The sequence below is a fragment of the Tenrec ecaudatus genome, chromosome 8, assembly GCF_050624435.1.
Source record: "Tenrec ecaudatus isolate mTenEca1 chromosome 8, mTenEca1.hap1, whole genome shotgun sequence".
In the NCBI taxonomy this organism is placed as follows: Eukaryota; Metazoa; Chordata; class Mammalia; order Afrosoricida; family Tenrecidae; genus Tenrec; species Tenrec ecaudatus.
The window spans coordinates 162568592-162585043 of record NC_134537.1 but is presented as its reverse complement, the minus strand read 5'-3'; the positions used below and the strand labels follow the sequence as shown (position 1 = coordinate 162585043).

Below are 16452 nucleotides of genomic sequence, written 5' to 3'. Positions count from 1 at the left end.
TAAACACAAGAACAACTTTATTTTATTTTATTTTTTTTGAGTGAAAAAGTCCACCTTAATCCTCCAGCTGCGAACTAAAGGGGTGGGAAAGAAGCTCCCAGGAGGCTTCAGTCCACAGGGAGGTTGCGGCTCAAGGAAGCCCTTGCAGAGCGTGAGGGCTTGGAGCACACCAGAGGACAGACAGTCTCCCGGATGGAGTGCATGGCCAACTGCGGGCTGCCCAGTCCAGGACCCGCAGCCCCAGGCGAGAAGCCAGGATGGGTCCAATGGTGGCGCCACAGGGGAGTCATTGCGGACCATGAGGTCCTGCAGGGGCACCTCGATGTTGTTGGCCACCTCCCGGATCAGCGGCTCGGAAATGGCATTCGAGGCTCGCTGTTCCCCTTGATGATGGAAGCAAGACAGAGCTCCATCTCCGTGATGTGCTCGGGCTCAGTCCCCGCTGGACGCAGAGCAGGGACATAAGGACAGAGTGCTGCTGGTCATCCACAGGGTTGAGAGGACCAGGATCAGGTGTCACCTCCTCCAGCTCCTCCTGGGTGGCGGTGGCCAGAGTGGGGACTAGGTGCGTCTCCATGTTGGGCCCAAAGTTCTCGTGGATGTTCCTCTGCAGGTGGATGGCCAGGGGTGGGATGCGGAGGTTGGCTGCTCCAGCGGCCTGAGGTGGGGTTCTTGACAATGACACATCCGGCCAAGGTCAGGTCCCGGTCAAACCAGGTTCTCCAGTGCCACTGCCATAGGCCTCCACACCCACCTGGTGGAAGCCGACCTGCCTGAGGCAAGACTGGCGTTTCACCTGGAGGCAGGGGCTGTCCGTGTGAGCATCAGTGAGGCTGAAGCCATTGCTGGGCACATCGTGGCCCCAGCAAAGGGATGCTCAGAAAGTACTTGTTCTCAGGTTTGATGTCCCAGCTGTCGGTCCCCTTGAGTCCATGGAACCTGCCTTGAGGAGGCGGCTGTGGCACTGAGTCACAACATGGAAGGGGGAGGGGCCCCAGCTGAAGAACTTGAGGAGTTTGCTGGTCATGGCCACCTATGGGAGCAGGGTGCTGAAAGGAAATCAGTCCGCTGACCTTTTATCCAAGCTCGAGGGACCCTATCCCCACCCAGATGAAACCGAAGCTCCGAACTTGAACTTGACCACCACACTCTCCTGAGAACAACTTTAAAATAGGTCAAAAGAGTTGTTAAATTGTAACTGAACTCTGTGTTATAATCTATTTTCTAATGCTCTCTGTCTAGTAGCAAGACTATTCACATCCCTCGTCTGTGGTCACAGGGGATTCACCAGAGGCTGCTTCTTTTAAAAAAAACCTGAAAACGTTTAAATGGGTCAAAAGGGAGATAAAATAAGACATTGCATCTCAGCCCAACTCTATCTACTATAATCATCTCTACAGAGCTCTCTGTCTGATAACAAGACTTCTCACATTCCTGACTCGGGCCAGAGAGGACTCACCAGAGTCTTCATCTGTGTGTGGACCCTGAAAATGGGCCGTCCATCGCTTTCTGCAAACCAGTTGTTCACAACTGAAGCTCTGAGACCATTCTCTCCTTAGACGTCGGGGGATATTATTTACAGTCCTTGGATCATACAGGCTCGTGTGCTTCTTCCAAGTGGACTTAGTTGACGTGCTTTTGACCTTTTGGAGAGACCTTTTGCAGATTTACCCAGTGCAATACATCATAGTTTCTTGACTGCTACTTCCAGGGTATTGGTTATTGAGGTAGTTAATTTATTGTGACCGATAAACACATATGGCGTTAATTGAAGGGCGGAGGGATAAATGACTCAGTGAGCCTCACCTTTCCAGTTCTCGGGTCTCTTGCTTTGTGAAGGTGCAACTGCCTTAGCCAGTTCCCTGCTTCAGCTGGCAAGGCTCACTTCCTACAAGACAGCCCTAAGAAGAAGCTGCATGGACCTACTCTGATGCAGCCCTGGGTGCTGGAGCACCCGTGTGGAGACCCCTGTCAGCCCTGAGATGCTTACATGTTCACTGACTTGGCTTTCCTCCTGCAGTTGATGTCATAGTGTGTGTTTTGTGAGATGAAGGAGGACTTTGTGGATTGGTGTCGGACTTATGGGTTAATGCTGGACTTGTGGGCTTGGGCAGCACTGGGTTTGGATGTTTTCTTGATGTGCACTTAACCTTTATATAAAACTCTCTCTTATACATATGAGTTTCTGTGGATTTGTTTCTCTAAAGTACCCAGACGAACACAGTTATGAATCCAAGCAAAATGAAATCCTTGACAACTGCAGTATGTTCTGTTTACCGTGACATTGCTTATTGGCCCAGTTGTGAGAATTTGTGTTTACGTCAGAGTAATTCATACCGAAGCCTACAGTGATTCATCTTCATCCTCAAGTGCAAGTCATCCTGATTTTCAGCAAGCCGGGCATGTCATCTGCACATCACAGGTTATCCGCGTCTTCCTCCAATCCTGATGAGCTGTTCTTCTTCATGTGCCCCAAATTCCCAAATGATTTGCTCGGCATGTAGATCGAATGAGCAGGGTGAAAGGATATCACTCTGGCACAAACAACTCAGTATTCCCTTGTTGTGTTTGCACGGCTGTCTCTTCATTCTGTTTCGGTTCCACCTGAGCACAACGGAGCGTTCCTGAGTTCCCTTGTTAGCAGTGTTCTCCATAACGCACATAAACATCTTCTGGTCTTCTCGGTGGTAAACCAGGACCCACAGGACGTCCTCTTTTGAATCTAGCTTGGATCTCAGGCAGATGTCGATTGATATACCACTGAAGCCATTTTCAAATGATCTTTAGCAACATTTTACTTGTGTGTTATATCAACAATATTACCCAGCAGTGTCCACACTCTGTGGGGTCACCTTTCCCTGGAATGGGCATGAATACGGATCGCTCCCATCAGCTGGCCAGGTATTGGCTTCCAAGTTCTCGGCATGGATGTAGAAGCACGCTCAGAGCTGCATCCGTTTGCCGAGCCATCTCAGTGGGCATCCTGCGGGCCTTCCATCAGTTCCTTGGCACTTGTTTATTGCCAGTGCCTTCAATTCGGCTAGGGCTTTTCCCTTCAGTACCATCAGTTCTTCACCATATGCCACCGCTCGAAATGGTTGACTGTCGACCGGTTCTTTTTGGTTCCGTGACTCTGTGCCTTCCTTTCATTTGGGGATGTTTCCTGCCTTATTCACTAGGAGTTTAGTGGGTTATGAGTTGGGCCGCAATCTGTGAGATTGGCAGTTTGAAACCACCATTCACTCCGTGGGAGAAAGATGAGGCTTTCTATCCTGTAAAGAGTGACAGCCTCAGAAACCCACAGGGGCAGGTCTACCCTGTCCTGTCGGGTCCCCATGAGTGAGAACGGACTCTGTGAGCTGAGTTTGTGTTGTTCCAAATTTTGCTACAGGATCCTCCACGATGGCAACTCAAGGCCTTTACTTTTCTGCTTCCTTAGTTCTTTCAACTTGAGAAATGTTGAGGTTATTTGTCCTTCTGGCTTCCTGACTCCAGGTCTTGACCTCCTTCATCCCAATACACTGTCCTCCGGAGCTTCCCTGGGATACACGTTCAGCTGCTTGGTGTCACCGCTTCTTACATTTGCTCCATCGCTCACTCTGCGCCCAGGGGCAAATTTCAGAGCCTCCTCCGACATTGGGGTCTTTTCTCCCTCTGCCATCTTTTTTTTTTTTTTTATGTAGAGAAGAGTAGTTTTAATGGTGGAAAGATAGCTTAGGTGTGATCTCTCTCTCTTTTTTTTTTTTTACATTTTATTAGGGGCTCATACAACTCTTATCACAATCCATACATATACATACATCAATTGTATAAAGCACATCTGTACTTTCTCTGCCCTAATCATTTTCAAAGCATTTGCCGTCTTTTTAATACTTTCTTCATGCATGCTGCTCGTCCTGTCTCCCACCCTTCTCGATTATTTGAATCGTTTTATTGACATAGAATTAACACACCCTATGAGTCAATGGTCTAATCGTGGTCAAAGGGATTGTACAATCAGCATCACAATCAATTTTATGTACACCGCTCTCCGTCATCCCACAACTCATCTGGTCTTTGGTCATGAGTGTTCGATCTGTCAAGTCTGTTATTGGGTGGTTGCCAGATTCAGGTGGGATACTCTCAACGTTGTATTTGGTCTCTCGTGGCCTGATTTATTCTTCAGCTTCAACCTGAGCTTGTATTTGAGCGACTGATGATCTGTCCTGCAGACAGCCCCTGACCTTCTGCGGATGCTGAGCTTCTCCCCCAGCTCTTTCCACCACACAGTCAAGGTGATTCCTGTGCGCCCCAGCCCATGTGTATAGCTGCATCGATGTTGTAGAAAAAGGGACGGAAACGTCTGTTTCCAAATTTAGGATTGCAGTCACCAGTGGTTGTTGATGCATGTGAATCGCATGTTTTAGACGGCAGATATTGACACCCATCCTCATTTCTTCATCTTCAGCAGCAGTGGCTGGTGTGCAAGTATGAGGCATGAGCATTGTATAAACTGGTCCTCCGCATAGGGGTGTGCTATTAGCCTGCCACTCACAGTGCTGTGCTTCAGGGTAGAGCTTGAGTATTTTTTCCAGAGTATTTATTATTATTATTTAAAATAATTTTACTGGGGCATCTTAAAGCTTTTATAACATTCCATACATCGATTGTATCAAGCATAGTTGTACATATGTTGCCATCATAATTTCCAAAACATTTTCTATGAGCACTTGGTATCAGCTTCTCTTTTTTATCCTCCCTCCCCCACCCTGGTGAATCCTTGATCAATTATATATTGTTATTATTATTTCATATCTTACACTGTCTGTTGTCTCATTTCGACCACATTTCTGTCATTCATTTTCTTCAGGGGGGTGTGCTATATATCCAGCCTTGGGATGGGTCCCCCTCTCCAACCATCCCCCTGCCCTCATGATATCGCTACTCCCACTACTATTCCTGAGGGGTTTATCTGTCCTGAATTCCACGTGTCCAGAGCTCTTATCTGTACCAATGTGTGTTCTCTGATCTAGCCAGATTTGCAAAGTAGAACTGGGTCATGCTAGTGGGGGGTGGGGGTGGGGAGGAAGCATTCAGGAACTAGACCAGTGGTTCTCAACCTTCCTAATGCTGCGACCCTTTTATACAGTTCCTCATGTTCTGGTGACACCCCCCCCCCCAACCATAACAATATTTTCATTGCTACTTCATCACTGTCATTTTGCTATTGTTATGAATCAGGTGACCCCAGTGAAAGGGTTGTTTGACCCCCACCCACCCCCCATCCTTTGAAAGACATGCCTTCATTTGGGAGGAACGCAGCAGATTTGTTCTGTTGGAAATGTCTTCCTGTGCTCCCGGAAGAAAGACCTTCCCGGCCTGGCGAGTGAACAGCTTAATTGTTCTCTTCTCCGGGTAGAATAGATGGGCTTAGACCAGCGGTTTTCAACAAGCCGGAGAACAATCTGTAAGCCGGCAATTACAAACAGACCCCAGGTCATTCATTATTCACCCACGGCCAGGCCCACTCAGGTTTTCAGCAGCGGCCTCAAGTGTCAGCCCTGCGCTTCACGGAGCTGCCATCGGAAGGGATGGAAGGGATGGGCTGTTGTCGGCTCTTCCTCCAGCTCCGCTTTCGGAGGACAGAATGCCGCCTGGCCTCACCTTGCCTCGTGGGTTCTGGAGGAGGGTATCCTTGACTCTGTTCCTTAGAAGTTACCTTCCATTCCACTCTGAAGCTTGGAACTGCAGGGGCATCTCCTCCCTTGGGGTCTGGGTCTCCCTCTGGAACAGCTAGAGCTGGACCCCCTTGCTCCTTCCACCCCATCACCTCCAGGGTCATGAGGTGCTCCACTTTGCACCCCCACAGGGGCTTTGATCAGTGGAGGTTTCCACAGGCTTACAGACTGAGATGGACTAAGAAGAACACCTGAAGGTCTACCTTTGAAAACCCGCCAGTGCAGCCCGGGGTTCACCAGTCTGATGTGCGGCCCACCTGGGGGATGGCACCGCGCCTGGCAGTATTGATCCCATTGTTCACCCGGCTACTGGGAAGCAGGCCCGGTCCCAACAGCAGCTAACAACATCAACCGTGCGCCGGTGATGGTATGCATATCTCACCGAATTCTCACCCTAGCTGATGAAGCAGATACTTATTCAGATTGGAAAAGAGACTCAGAAGGTGTATTTGTTTCCTATGCTGGTCATAGCAAACTACCACCAACTGGTGGGGTGTGCGGGAAGGAGGGTGGGTTTAAACCAGTGGTTCTCACCCTTCCTCATGCCACGACGCTTTCATGTAGTTCCTTGTGTTGTGGGGAGCCCCCCAACCATAACATTTTCGTTGCTACTTCATCACTGTCATTTTGCTACTGTTATGAACTGAGCGGCCCCTGTGAAAGGGTCGTTTGGCTCCCAAAGGGGTCGCGACCCACAGGTTGAGGACTGCTGGTTTAAACTAACAGACATGTGGTCTCTTGGTTTGGTTCTGGAGGCTGAAAGTACAAAGTCAAGGTATTAGCAGGATTGGTTCCTTCCAGAAGTCCGGAGGGAGAGTTGGTTTTCTGTCTCTCTGTGAGTTTCTGGTGGCTGATGGCAACTTTGGGCACTTCTTGGTTTGCAAAGTCCTCGCAGACTCTCCTGTCTCTGTTCTGTCATGGAACACTGGGTGCATCCAGCTGCTAACCACAGGGTCAGTGGTTCAAACCAACCCGTGGCTCCATGGAGGAAAGATGAGTCTGTCTTCTCCCATAAATATTTAAAGCTTCAGAGCCCAAAGGGGAAGTTCTACTATGTCCTATAGGCTTGTTATAGGTTGGAATTGACTGTAAAGACCCCTTTTCCTGTCACAGGTTCTGACTGGACATATCTCTTGGGAGTTCACCATTCAATCCATTGTAGAACGGTTTATTTAAAGAATAAATGTGGTGGTATATGACTCACCTATCATATCATTTAATCATCTAGTTGTATTAAGAGGACTGTGCAATCATCCCCACAGTCAATTAAGAACCTTCTCTTCTTGTTCTCGTTGTCGTTAGCTTCCCCGCCCCCCTGCCCCTCCTCCCTGGCCATGCCCCTAGGTGATTATCAGTTCAGTTATGATCTCTGTAGGTCTATCTGCCCTGGCTGTCATAGACAGAAGCCCCCACAAAAACCCAAACAAGAAGCAAGCAAACAAAACACCCAACCACAAGGACCAGCCAAAACATCGGAAACCCCATCCAAAGGAAAGCAGTCAACATAAAGCGACAACTCTAAAATGGGTCAAAAGGGAGATCAAATGATAAGGCGTTACATGTTAACCAAACGACACCTGTCATCATCCACATTGGAATTCTCTTCATGTGATAGCAAGGGTAGCCATATCCCTGGAGGTTTAAGCCACGTGGGAGCCTTGAAAATGGATTTGGGGCTTCCGTGTTCTTCTGCAAACTGGGTGTTCTCAAGTTAGGCTCTCATAGCATGCCTTCCTTTGGATTGGATTTTATGATTTTTTGCCGTCATTGGTTCACACAGGCTGGTGTGCTTCTGGCCTCACTTAGATAGCTGCTTGCTTTGAGACCAGCTTTTCAGACCCCAGACACTGTTCTTTCTCCTAACTGGGGTTTCTTAACTTGGCCAAAGACACAGGGGTAGGAAGGAGTTGAGTTGCGGTTTGTCTGTAGCAAGGTAGCAATTGGCATCCTTTATTTCTTGATTAGTCTCACCGGGAGTTTGTTAGTTTGTTCAGTCTCTTCAAGGTGCCAAATTAGGTGGTGTTGATTCTGTTTTCCTAGTTCTTTAAAAAAAATGACTTTCTTTGGGCTCATTTTGCTGTTCATTTTGTGACTTTGTAAGGTGAATCTTAGCTTGTTACTTTTCCACTTTCTTCCATTCTGCACGTAAGGCCCCAGATTTCCCCTGACACGCTGCTTTAGTTGTCTCCCACACACTTCAATATTTTCAAGTCCTCATTGGGGTCTCCATTTGGGACTGTACTCACTTTAATGGACCCCACACCTTGCTCTTCATGATATTCCGTTATGGCACAGAATATGTCATTTACATGTCTATTCCTGCTGGATCAACGAGCCTCTGTCTTTTTCCCTTGCTCCCACTAAGGTGAGCCCCACCAAAGCCGTGGTATTTTCCATTGCCTCATCTACATATGAAAGTTGGACATTGACTCAGGGAGACGGAGGAAGAATTGATGTGTGTGAAGTATGGTGGTGGTGGAGAATATTGAACGTACCATGGACTGGTAAATTTGTCCTGGAAGTAATGTGGTCAGAATGCTCCTTAGAGGCAAGGTGGTGAGACTGCCTCTCACCGACCTAAGACATGTTGTCAGGACAGACCAGTCCCTGGAGAAAGGTAGTGTGCTTGGTCAAGTAGAGGGACTATGAGAAAGAAGAAGGCCCCCAACAGTGGCCGCCCCAATGGGCTCAAGCATGGGAACAATTGTGGGGATGGCACAGCTCCGGGCAGTGTTTCCGTCTATTGTGCGTAGGGTCTCTATGGGGCAGAGCCCACTGGAGGGCACCTACCAATAACAACCACAGGTAAGGGGCGAAGGAGTCACACCCTGTGTTTCCCCCACCCCCCCGAGTATGTTTGAGCTAAAGTCTGTGAGACAGGCGAGGGGGCCCAAGGCTCCATGACCCTCCTGCTTCCTGGAACATCTCTCCCATTCAGAAAAACCAAACCTCACCACAGCTGGGTGCGGGCCGTGTCACCGTGGGGATAGCATGGGGTCTGCTCTAATTTACCACGAATGTAAACAATCCGTGGACTTTGGAGTTTTAGCTCGAATTGCTCACACACTTTGATCAGAAACCACTTCAGATCAACAGCCCACCACCCACACACATTCCTGTTCTTCAAAGGAAAGTGGAAATGGTGACGGCAAAGGCCTGGTGGGAACGGTATGAATCACCTGCTGTTTACCTGAGGAGAAGAGGGTGAGCTTCCCTCTTTCCACTGCAGGAGCGGAGCTTGCAGACCTTGTAAAGCAGGGCGGGACCATCCAGGAGCCCCCTGGCCCACCCCACCATGGGCAGGAGGCTATTCACTGAGCACCATTGCTCTGGATTCTAAGTTCCTTGCCATTCAGAATGGTGTCTTATGGCTCATTTCCGTATTCCCCATCCAAGCAGTGGTGGGAAAGAGGGGGGCACATGAGGGTTGTGTGTGGGTGGGAGAAGAGGACCCCCGGCGTGGAGGCAGAACAGTCTCATGGGCTTCAGGCCCATGGTAGAGGCTGGCATCTCTCTTGGTGCCAAGCTGGGGTGGGGGTGGGGAGAAGAATAGGGCGATGTTTGGAACCTTCTCTGGCCTCTACTAGTGCTGATCAGTTCTGTAGACTGACCCCACGTAGGACACCTACTCCAGCCTGGGGACCACAAGAAGGTACCTTTATCCCGCCACTGCCTCTGAGACTGGACACTTCGTGTGCCTGCAAGACGTTGGGTACGTGATGGCCATTGGATTAATACTGGTTGAAGTTTATAGAAGGACATTCATTTCTGTTGAATGGACTTAAAGCCATTCCAGCAAAAGAAAGAAACAAACAGAAAATTGGGAGGGGGAAGGTCAGAGAGGAGATGAAACAAGAATGCCGGGAAGCTGACCGGCGTTGGAGCTGGATGAGGGTCTCACACGCGTCTCTCTCTTCTCCACGCGGCGTCCTTTGGACCATCCCACGGTGAGAGGGTAGTAGGAGTAACAGAACCCCCAGTGCTTCCTGGAGGCTGTATCGCCTCATCTACACAAAGGGAATAATGATAACACACCTTTCACAGTTAACAAACCTAGACATTAACAAGCCTAGTTGGATGAAAATGGGGATTTAGAAAATTAGGTCTTCCAAATTTTTGGAAAGGCCCCAGGCATGCACTGAAATGCAAAGTCACTGCTAGTGACTCGATTCTGACTCACAGTGACCCTATGGGGTGGGGTTGAACTGCCTCTGTGGTTTCTGGGGTGGTAATGGAGCTCCCAGCATCCTGAGTCCCGGGGCTGACTTGACAGGAGCTCACAGCCATGACAAAACACCTTTAATCAAGACTGGGCTGAGCGTGTGAGCATCAGGTCTGGAAAGGGGCTGCCGGAAGGCCTGGTATTGCTGATGAGTTGGCTCTGGCTCCCGGTCACCCTTCTGCACAATGTAACCAAATGTTGTTACCTCATCTTGCACCGTCCTCATGACCGTTGATCTGTGAGTCCATGGCTGTGGCCAGAGTGTAGGCTGAGCACATTCCACCTCTATTGGGCTCATCCGCCAGCGCACTACTGGGAAATGTTCTGTTGTGACCCTGTGTGAGTCCGGGTGGACTAGAGGAACAAGTCCAGGGAGACTCATGTGAATAGGAAAGAGCTTTCTATCCAAGAGCAATTGAACATTGAGAAAACATCCCAACCCAGTCCAGATCAAGTCCATCAGTCCGATATTAGCCCATCTGTCCAATATCAATCTATAAATTCCTCTTCAGACTTACGAAACCCATGCAATGATGCCAAATGCAGGAAGATCACAGGCCAGTGGGTGGGAAGTCTTGTGGCTCCAGTGGCAGTGGAAGCATCTCAGTGCTGGCAGGTGTCTCCACGTGGCTCCTCCAGCTCTGAGGCTCTGGCTACCATCAGCCTGTCTCCATGTGCCTTGTCAACAAGAATGTCTCGCAGGGACTGAGCTGAGAGAGAGAGTTTCCTGCCTCCAGGGAGGAGTACTGGAGTTCCCAGAATCCTCAGGAGAAGGCCAGGCCCACACAGAGGCCTCATTGGTTATGATCTGATTGACAGGCTAGACGCCACCTCTTCACTCTTGAGTCCTCAAGTACACATCAGATTATGTAGCTACCACAGACCCATAGGTTTTCACTAGCTATTCATCTTTCTTTTTTTTCAAAGAAAATAGTCTTGAGTTTTATTATGATTATTTTAGCGTTTGCTGGCTTGGGGAAGTAAACTGCCAGATACTTTCTTCCTGGGCTGTCTTAGACTGGAAGCTTCACCGAGACTGGTCCGCCACGGTGACCCTGCTGGTATGTGAAGTTAGCTGGTGTAAACCTCCGGGTCAAGACCGAAGGTCGTCTAGTGGAGGGCTCAGGGATGGGCCCACCACACTAGCAGGCACTCAGACCAGACAGCGCCCAGGACTGTGGTATCCGGCGGTCCATCGCCGTACAGCGGTTGACGAGCGGGTGGAGGAAGGCCCGTGGTGCTGCTGCTGCTGCTCGTTGCTGCGAGTTAACCTTGGTTTATGGCGACTCCGTGTGCACAGAGCAGAACTGAGCTCCACCACCTTTCAAGGCTGTGACCTTGAAGCTGATCTCCAGGTCCGTCTGCCGAGGCACCACTGGGTGAGTTGGAATCGACGATCATTCGGCTTGCAGTCTAGGACTTGTCATCTGTGCTCCCCAGAAGTCCCAAGAGCTGATTGTGGTTTGAGAACAAATGGTTCTCGCAACTAGTTCCTCTCTCTCCCAGGTCACAACAGCAGCCTTTTGCTCAGTGCCTTTACTCCAGGGAGCACAAGAGGAAGGTCGGACCCTACCGGCGTGGCTCAGGATTGAGGCAGACAGGGCAGCCCTTTCCTCAAATGCGGGCTCTTTGAAAAGGGGAGAGAAGGCTGTTTCTTGAGGGCAGTGGCCAGTTGTAGATCACTGTGGTCGTCCGGGTAGACTAGAGAAACAAATTCATAGACACTCATCTGTGTATAAGAAAGAGATTTATATACAAGGGTAATTGAATATTGAGAAACACCCCAGCCATCCTGATTAAGTCCATACATCCGATAATAGCCCATATGTCAGGTACCAGTCTATAAATTCCTCTTCAGACTCACACAACACATGAAATTACATCAAATGCAGGAAGATCACAGGCCAGTGGGTGGAAAATCTTGTGGATCCAGTGGTGGTAGAAGCATCTCAGCACTGGCATGGGTCTCCATGTGGCTCCTCCAGCTCCAGGGCTCTGACTCCATCAGCGTAGCTCCATGGGGCCTGTCATTGGGAATGTCAAGCCGAGAGTGTGTGTCCTGCCTTCAGGGAGGAACACAGGAGTTCCCAGAATCCTCAGGAGAAGGCTGTGTCCACACAGAGGCTTTATTGGCTATGACCCTGATTGACAGGCTCAAGTTGACAGGAGATGATGTAACTGCCACAATCATCACCTTTCCCATCTCTGCTCCCAAGGACCCTGCATCCTGGATGTGGCTCCTTGGGGAGGAGTGAGCTGATGTGACCCCTGACTGTGACCTCTGGGGCGCTTGTGGGCGGAGGCAGATGCTCAGGCGGCATCCCACTGGGAGGGCTGTGATGGCGGTGATCCGAGCAAACCTCCAGGGTAAAGTGAGATCTCTGCAGAGGCCTCTTCTAGCCATGTCTCTGTAACGCCCACCAGCGGATTGGGTGGGACTATGTAAATAAGGTGTGTGAAGCACTAAGAAAGGATTGGTCTGTCTGGGTTACGACAGCCCTGGATAAGAGAGCCTGCTCAGAGCAGGAAGGGAGGGAACTTCTGGGACCATAGGAAAGAGAGCCAGCATGTTTCTGGACCCTCTGCCTCAAGTGGCGGGGTGCAGCTGGAGGAACCACCGAAGATCAGAGAATGAAGCAAGACCCTGGGAGATGGGGCAGGGGAGCAGTGGGTGGGGCTCCGGGCCCGTGGAGGGAAGAGTCCACGGGACCACATGACTGAGTGGCTGAGGACCAGAGCGAGTGATGTGGATGCTGGCTGAGAAAAGGTGTTATGGGCTGCAGTAGGTACCTCATTTCATGCCAACTTGGTCGATGAAAGTGTAGGGGTGGAGTCTAGCCTGTCAATCAGGTCACAGCCTGATGGTGTTTCCTGGTGGGTGTGGCCTTCTCATAAGGAGGGTCCTGGGAGCCTTCCCTCTCTCTCTGCCTTCCCCTTCCTGTTGACCAGCCACGGGGCTGAGACCTGCATGAGCCCTGTGATGTGTCCAACACCACTGGACCCCCAAGACTGCACTCACCGGCCTGTGAGCTTCCTGCATTCTGCATCATTGCATGTGGCTGCGTGAGTATCAGACTTATGGACTTGAATTAGACTGGGCTGGGATATATAAAAACATATCTCTGGACTTGTTTCTCTAGTCATCCTGGCCTAGCACATGAGTCAATACCAGTGTCCTTTGTGTTTCCCGATCTTGGCTGTGGGAAGCTGGGAGCTTCCCTAATCAGCCCCCTTAGTGGAGAGGATTGTCTGAATTTTGTGTGGCCATTGCAGGAAATGACTGGACACAGCAGAGCAGTAGGGTGCTGTGGGTGGATGGCGGGTGTCAGAGTGGGGGAGGGGGAAGATGGAGGGTAGAGGCATGCCTGACCTCTGTGTTGCAGCAGTGGGCCTGGGGCTGCTGCGATGGGCTCTACTTCACCCACGTCTAGCTGGATGTGGTCTCGGCGTCATGCGCACAGCCCCCTGCCAGGGCTCCCAGTGGTCTCCTTGGCCCAGGCCTCCCTGGTCAAGGGCTGTTATTGGTTTCACTTGTGTGGGGCTTGTTTCCCATCCACTGACTTGCAGCAAGAAGCAGGATTGCTAACATTCGGCTCTATTGCCTTTGCCGGCGCCCACAGGCAAAGGTCAGTAAACCGGAACGTGGGTGTTCTTGTGTTCAGGTCTTACCGGCCAGGACAGCCCTGGTGTTTGGCTAGTTTAGTCCTGGGACTTACAGTTGCTAAACATCCTCTCTTTCCCTCTTTTCCCAACAGAACCTAACATTCCTCCCCTTTCCATGACTGCCCTTGACTGCGAATTTGCTCAGCCAGCTCTCTTAGGAGTGGGGTGACCAGCTGATCCTGGGGAGACTGGAATTTCCTGGGGGCAGCCCTGACTGCCAGTGTCCTAGGATACCCTCTGGTTCTGGCAAGTCTGGTACAGCTTGCCACCCCTCCTGGGGATTCCGCCGGCAAGGATGTCCAGGCCACTGCTGAATGGTCGACAGGAGTCCCTGGGCCAACACACTTGGCTGTTGGTGGAAAAGAAGGAGGTGCCACCCAGAGGTACCTCAGAAGAAAGGCCTGGGTACTGGCTTCCCCCCAGACCAGCCACTGGGGACCCTGTGGGCACAGCTCCACTCTGACCCACATGGTGTCTCCAGCAGTTGGAATGGTCTGTGTGTTCCAGGCAGATGGGAGTGAGGTAGGCCTGGTAGAAGGATGTCCAAGTGCATTAGTTTTTAGGTAGCAGCTTTGTGGTGGGACTGAGGCTTGTCCTGTGGTCTGAGCTCCTTCCTGGCCTTTCTCTCCCCGCAGAGCCGCGCTGAGCTGGGAGGGACCCGTTAGGGCAGCCTAGCACTCTGTCTCCATAAGCTAGATGCCAGCTGTGTCACCAGAGAAACAAATCCAGTGACACTCGTGTGTGTGTGTGTGTGTGAGAGAGAGAGCTTTCTATCAGGAAGTACATATCAAGTAAACACCCCAGCCCAGTCCAGATCAAGCCTTAAGTCCGATACTGGTCTATAAGTCCCTCTGCAGACTCACCCAGCCACATGCAATGATGCAGAATGCAGAGAGATCCCAAGCTGGTGGGTGCAAAGTCCCGTGGATCCAATGGCGGTGGGTGCATGTCCAGGGCTTGCGAAGGTCTCCACCTGGTGTCAACAGGAAGGTGAAGGCAGACAGAGAACAGGGAGGTTCCCAGGACCCTCCTTATGAGAAGCCCACCAGGAGGTTGGCAGGCTAGACTCCAGCCCTACACTTCAGGTTGCTGTGAAATGAGGTAACTGGCACACCAGCCTTGCCTGGCTGGAGGAGCCCTGGCTGGGAGGGTGCAGGGATGACGATGGATTGGCTGCATCACAGATCCTACCCCTAAGCTCCTGAGGGAATAGTTCTGCCAACAATCGTTCTGTTAACAGGGCCCCACAGGTGGATTCAAGCCCATCCCTTAGAAGCAAAAGGAGCAGATTGAGCACAGGAACGAGGGAGCGCAGACGTGCGGGGGCGAGACTCCGGGCCACATGGAGATCCCCGAGCAAACGAGAACAGAAGCTGGAAAGAGACAGGGCCTCCCCTCGGAGCCTACAGAGAGCCCCCCTGGTCCTCGAGTCTCAGCCTTGACCCAGGACTTCCAGCCTCCTGAGCTGTGGGAAAGGAAAGGGCTGTGTCCCGAAGTCCCGGGGGTGGTGGTGGTGGTGGTGGTGGTGGTGGTGGTGGTGTGTGTGTGCACGCGCGCGCTAGCAGCATCGACGTGGTTAACTCATGCTCCCCTGATGTCACAGAGGGGACGTGAGCAGAAAGAGGAGGCTGTCTCAGGGGCCTGGTGAGCAAGCAGCGCCCAACAGCCTGGGCTTTTGCCTCCTGCAGAGCTCGGGCTGTCAGGGTGCCCAGGCCTGGAGCCAGGGCACCTGGGTTTCATGCCTGCCTCGTCTGCCTGCACTCCCTGGGCTGACGCAGCTCAGCCTGTCCAGAGTCGAGTCCCCCTCTCCTCCCCTCCCCAGACAGTCTGACAAATGGCTGGTGCTTTGGAAACCAGATTTCTAATATTTATAGCATGCTGGACTTGGAAGATGTCTGTGGTTGACTAATATTTAGGTTTTGCTTTGGCACAGTATTTTAAGAAATGTTGTGGAGGAAAGGATCCGTGTGCAGCTGTAGACCTTTGCTTGCTAACGAGAAAGAGAGAGAGAATGAAGGAGACTGGGGACAAAGAAGGGAGAACTGGGGGAGAGAGGGAGACACGGGGCAAGAAGGGAGACCAAGGGGACTGATTGGCCAGTATGTTCATAAAAAGGAAAATGATTTAAAAGCTAACCTCTCAAGAATTCTGGACAGTAGCCATCCCATCCTTTTGAAACTCTTCTTATTGTGGGAAAAATCTGAAACACATAGAAAGGTAGAGAGGAGGGTACAGAGAACCCCATGTCCCCTCAGCAGCCCCGAGGCGCCGCTGTCAACATGGATCAATAGATCAAGGCCAAGCTCGGTTCATCTCTACCACCAATCTCCCCCACCCCCAACTGAGCACGATTCTGAAGCAGACCTCCGCCACCTTTCATCTGCACATGCGATCGATCGGCGATAAGCTTGCGACTCCTGAGCACATTCTGGAATGCGGATGAGGAATTGCTACAAGTGTGTAATTTTATGTCCCTGCCTTTCAGTCTCTTCCTTGTCCCTGGATCTCCCCTCCTGCACCTGTCACCCTCCTTCTCCTTTCCCCTCCCCCAGCCTACAGAGCTCCACTGGGACCCTCCGTCTGCTCTCCTCAGCCCACGCTGAGCTAGCCCTTCCTGGCACTGTGCTCCTGGAGGCAGAAGCAGCCGGACGCAGGAACAGGCAGGCCCCCCCACCCTGATGCTACTCTGAGGCCAAAGGGAAACCGGCTCCCCCAAAGCTGCTGACCCTTCCCTCTGCTGTGAGCCAGTGTGGTGGTGTCAGTCCTTAGACCTGAAGACAAGACGGACAGACAGGCTTTGGAGATGTGGGAGCTTCTTGCTTAGAGACGCAGTTTCCGGTCCCATCAAGG

The 16452-nt window shown here is 51.2% G+C and overlaps 1 pseudogene; it reads right to left on the bottom strand.

The window, feature by feature from the left end:
- Positions 1 to 344: 344 nt before the first annotated feature.
- Positions 345 to 1027, bottom strand: LOC142455584 (aspartyl aminopeptidase pseudogene; annotated as a pseudogene).
- Between the last annotated feature and the right edge of the window lie 15425 nt (positions 1028 to 16452).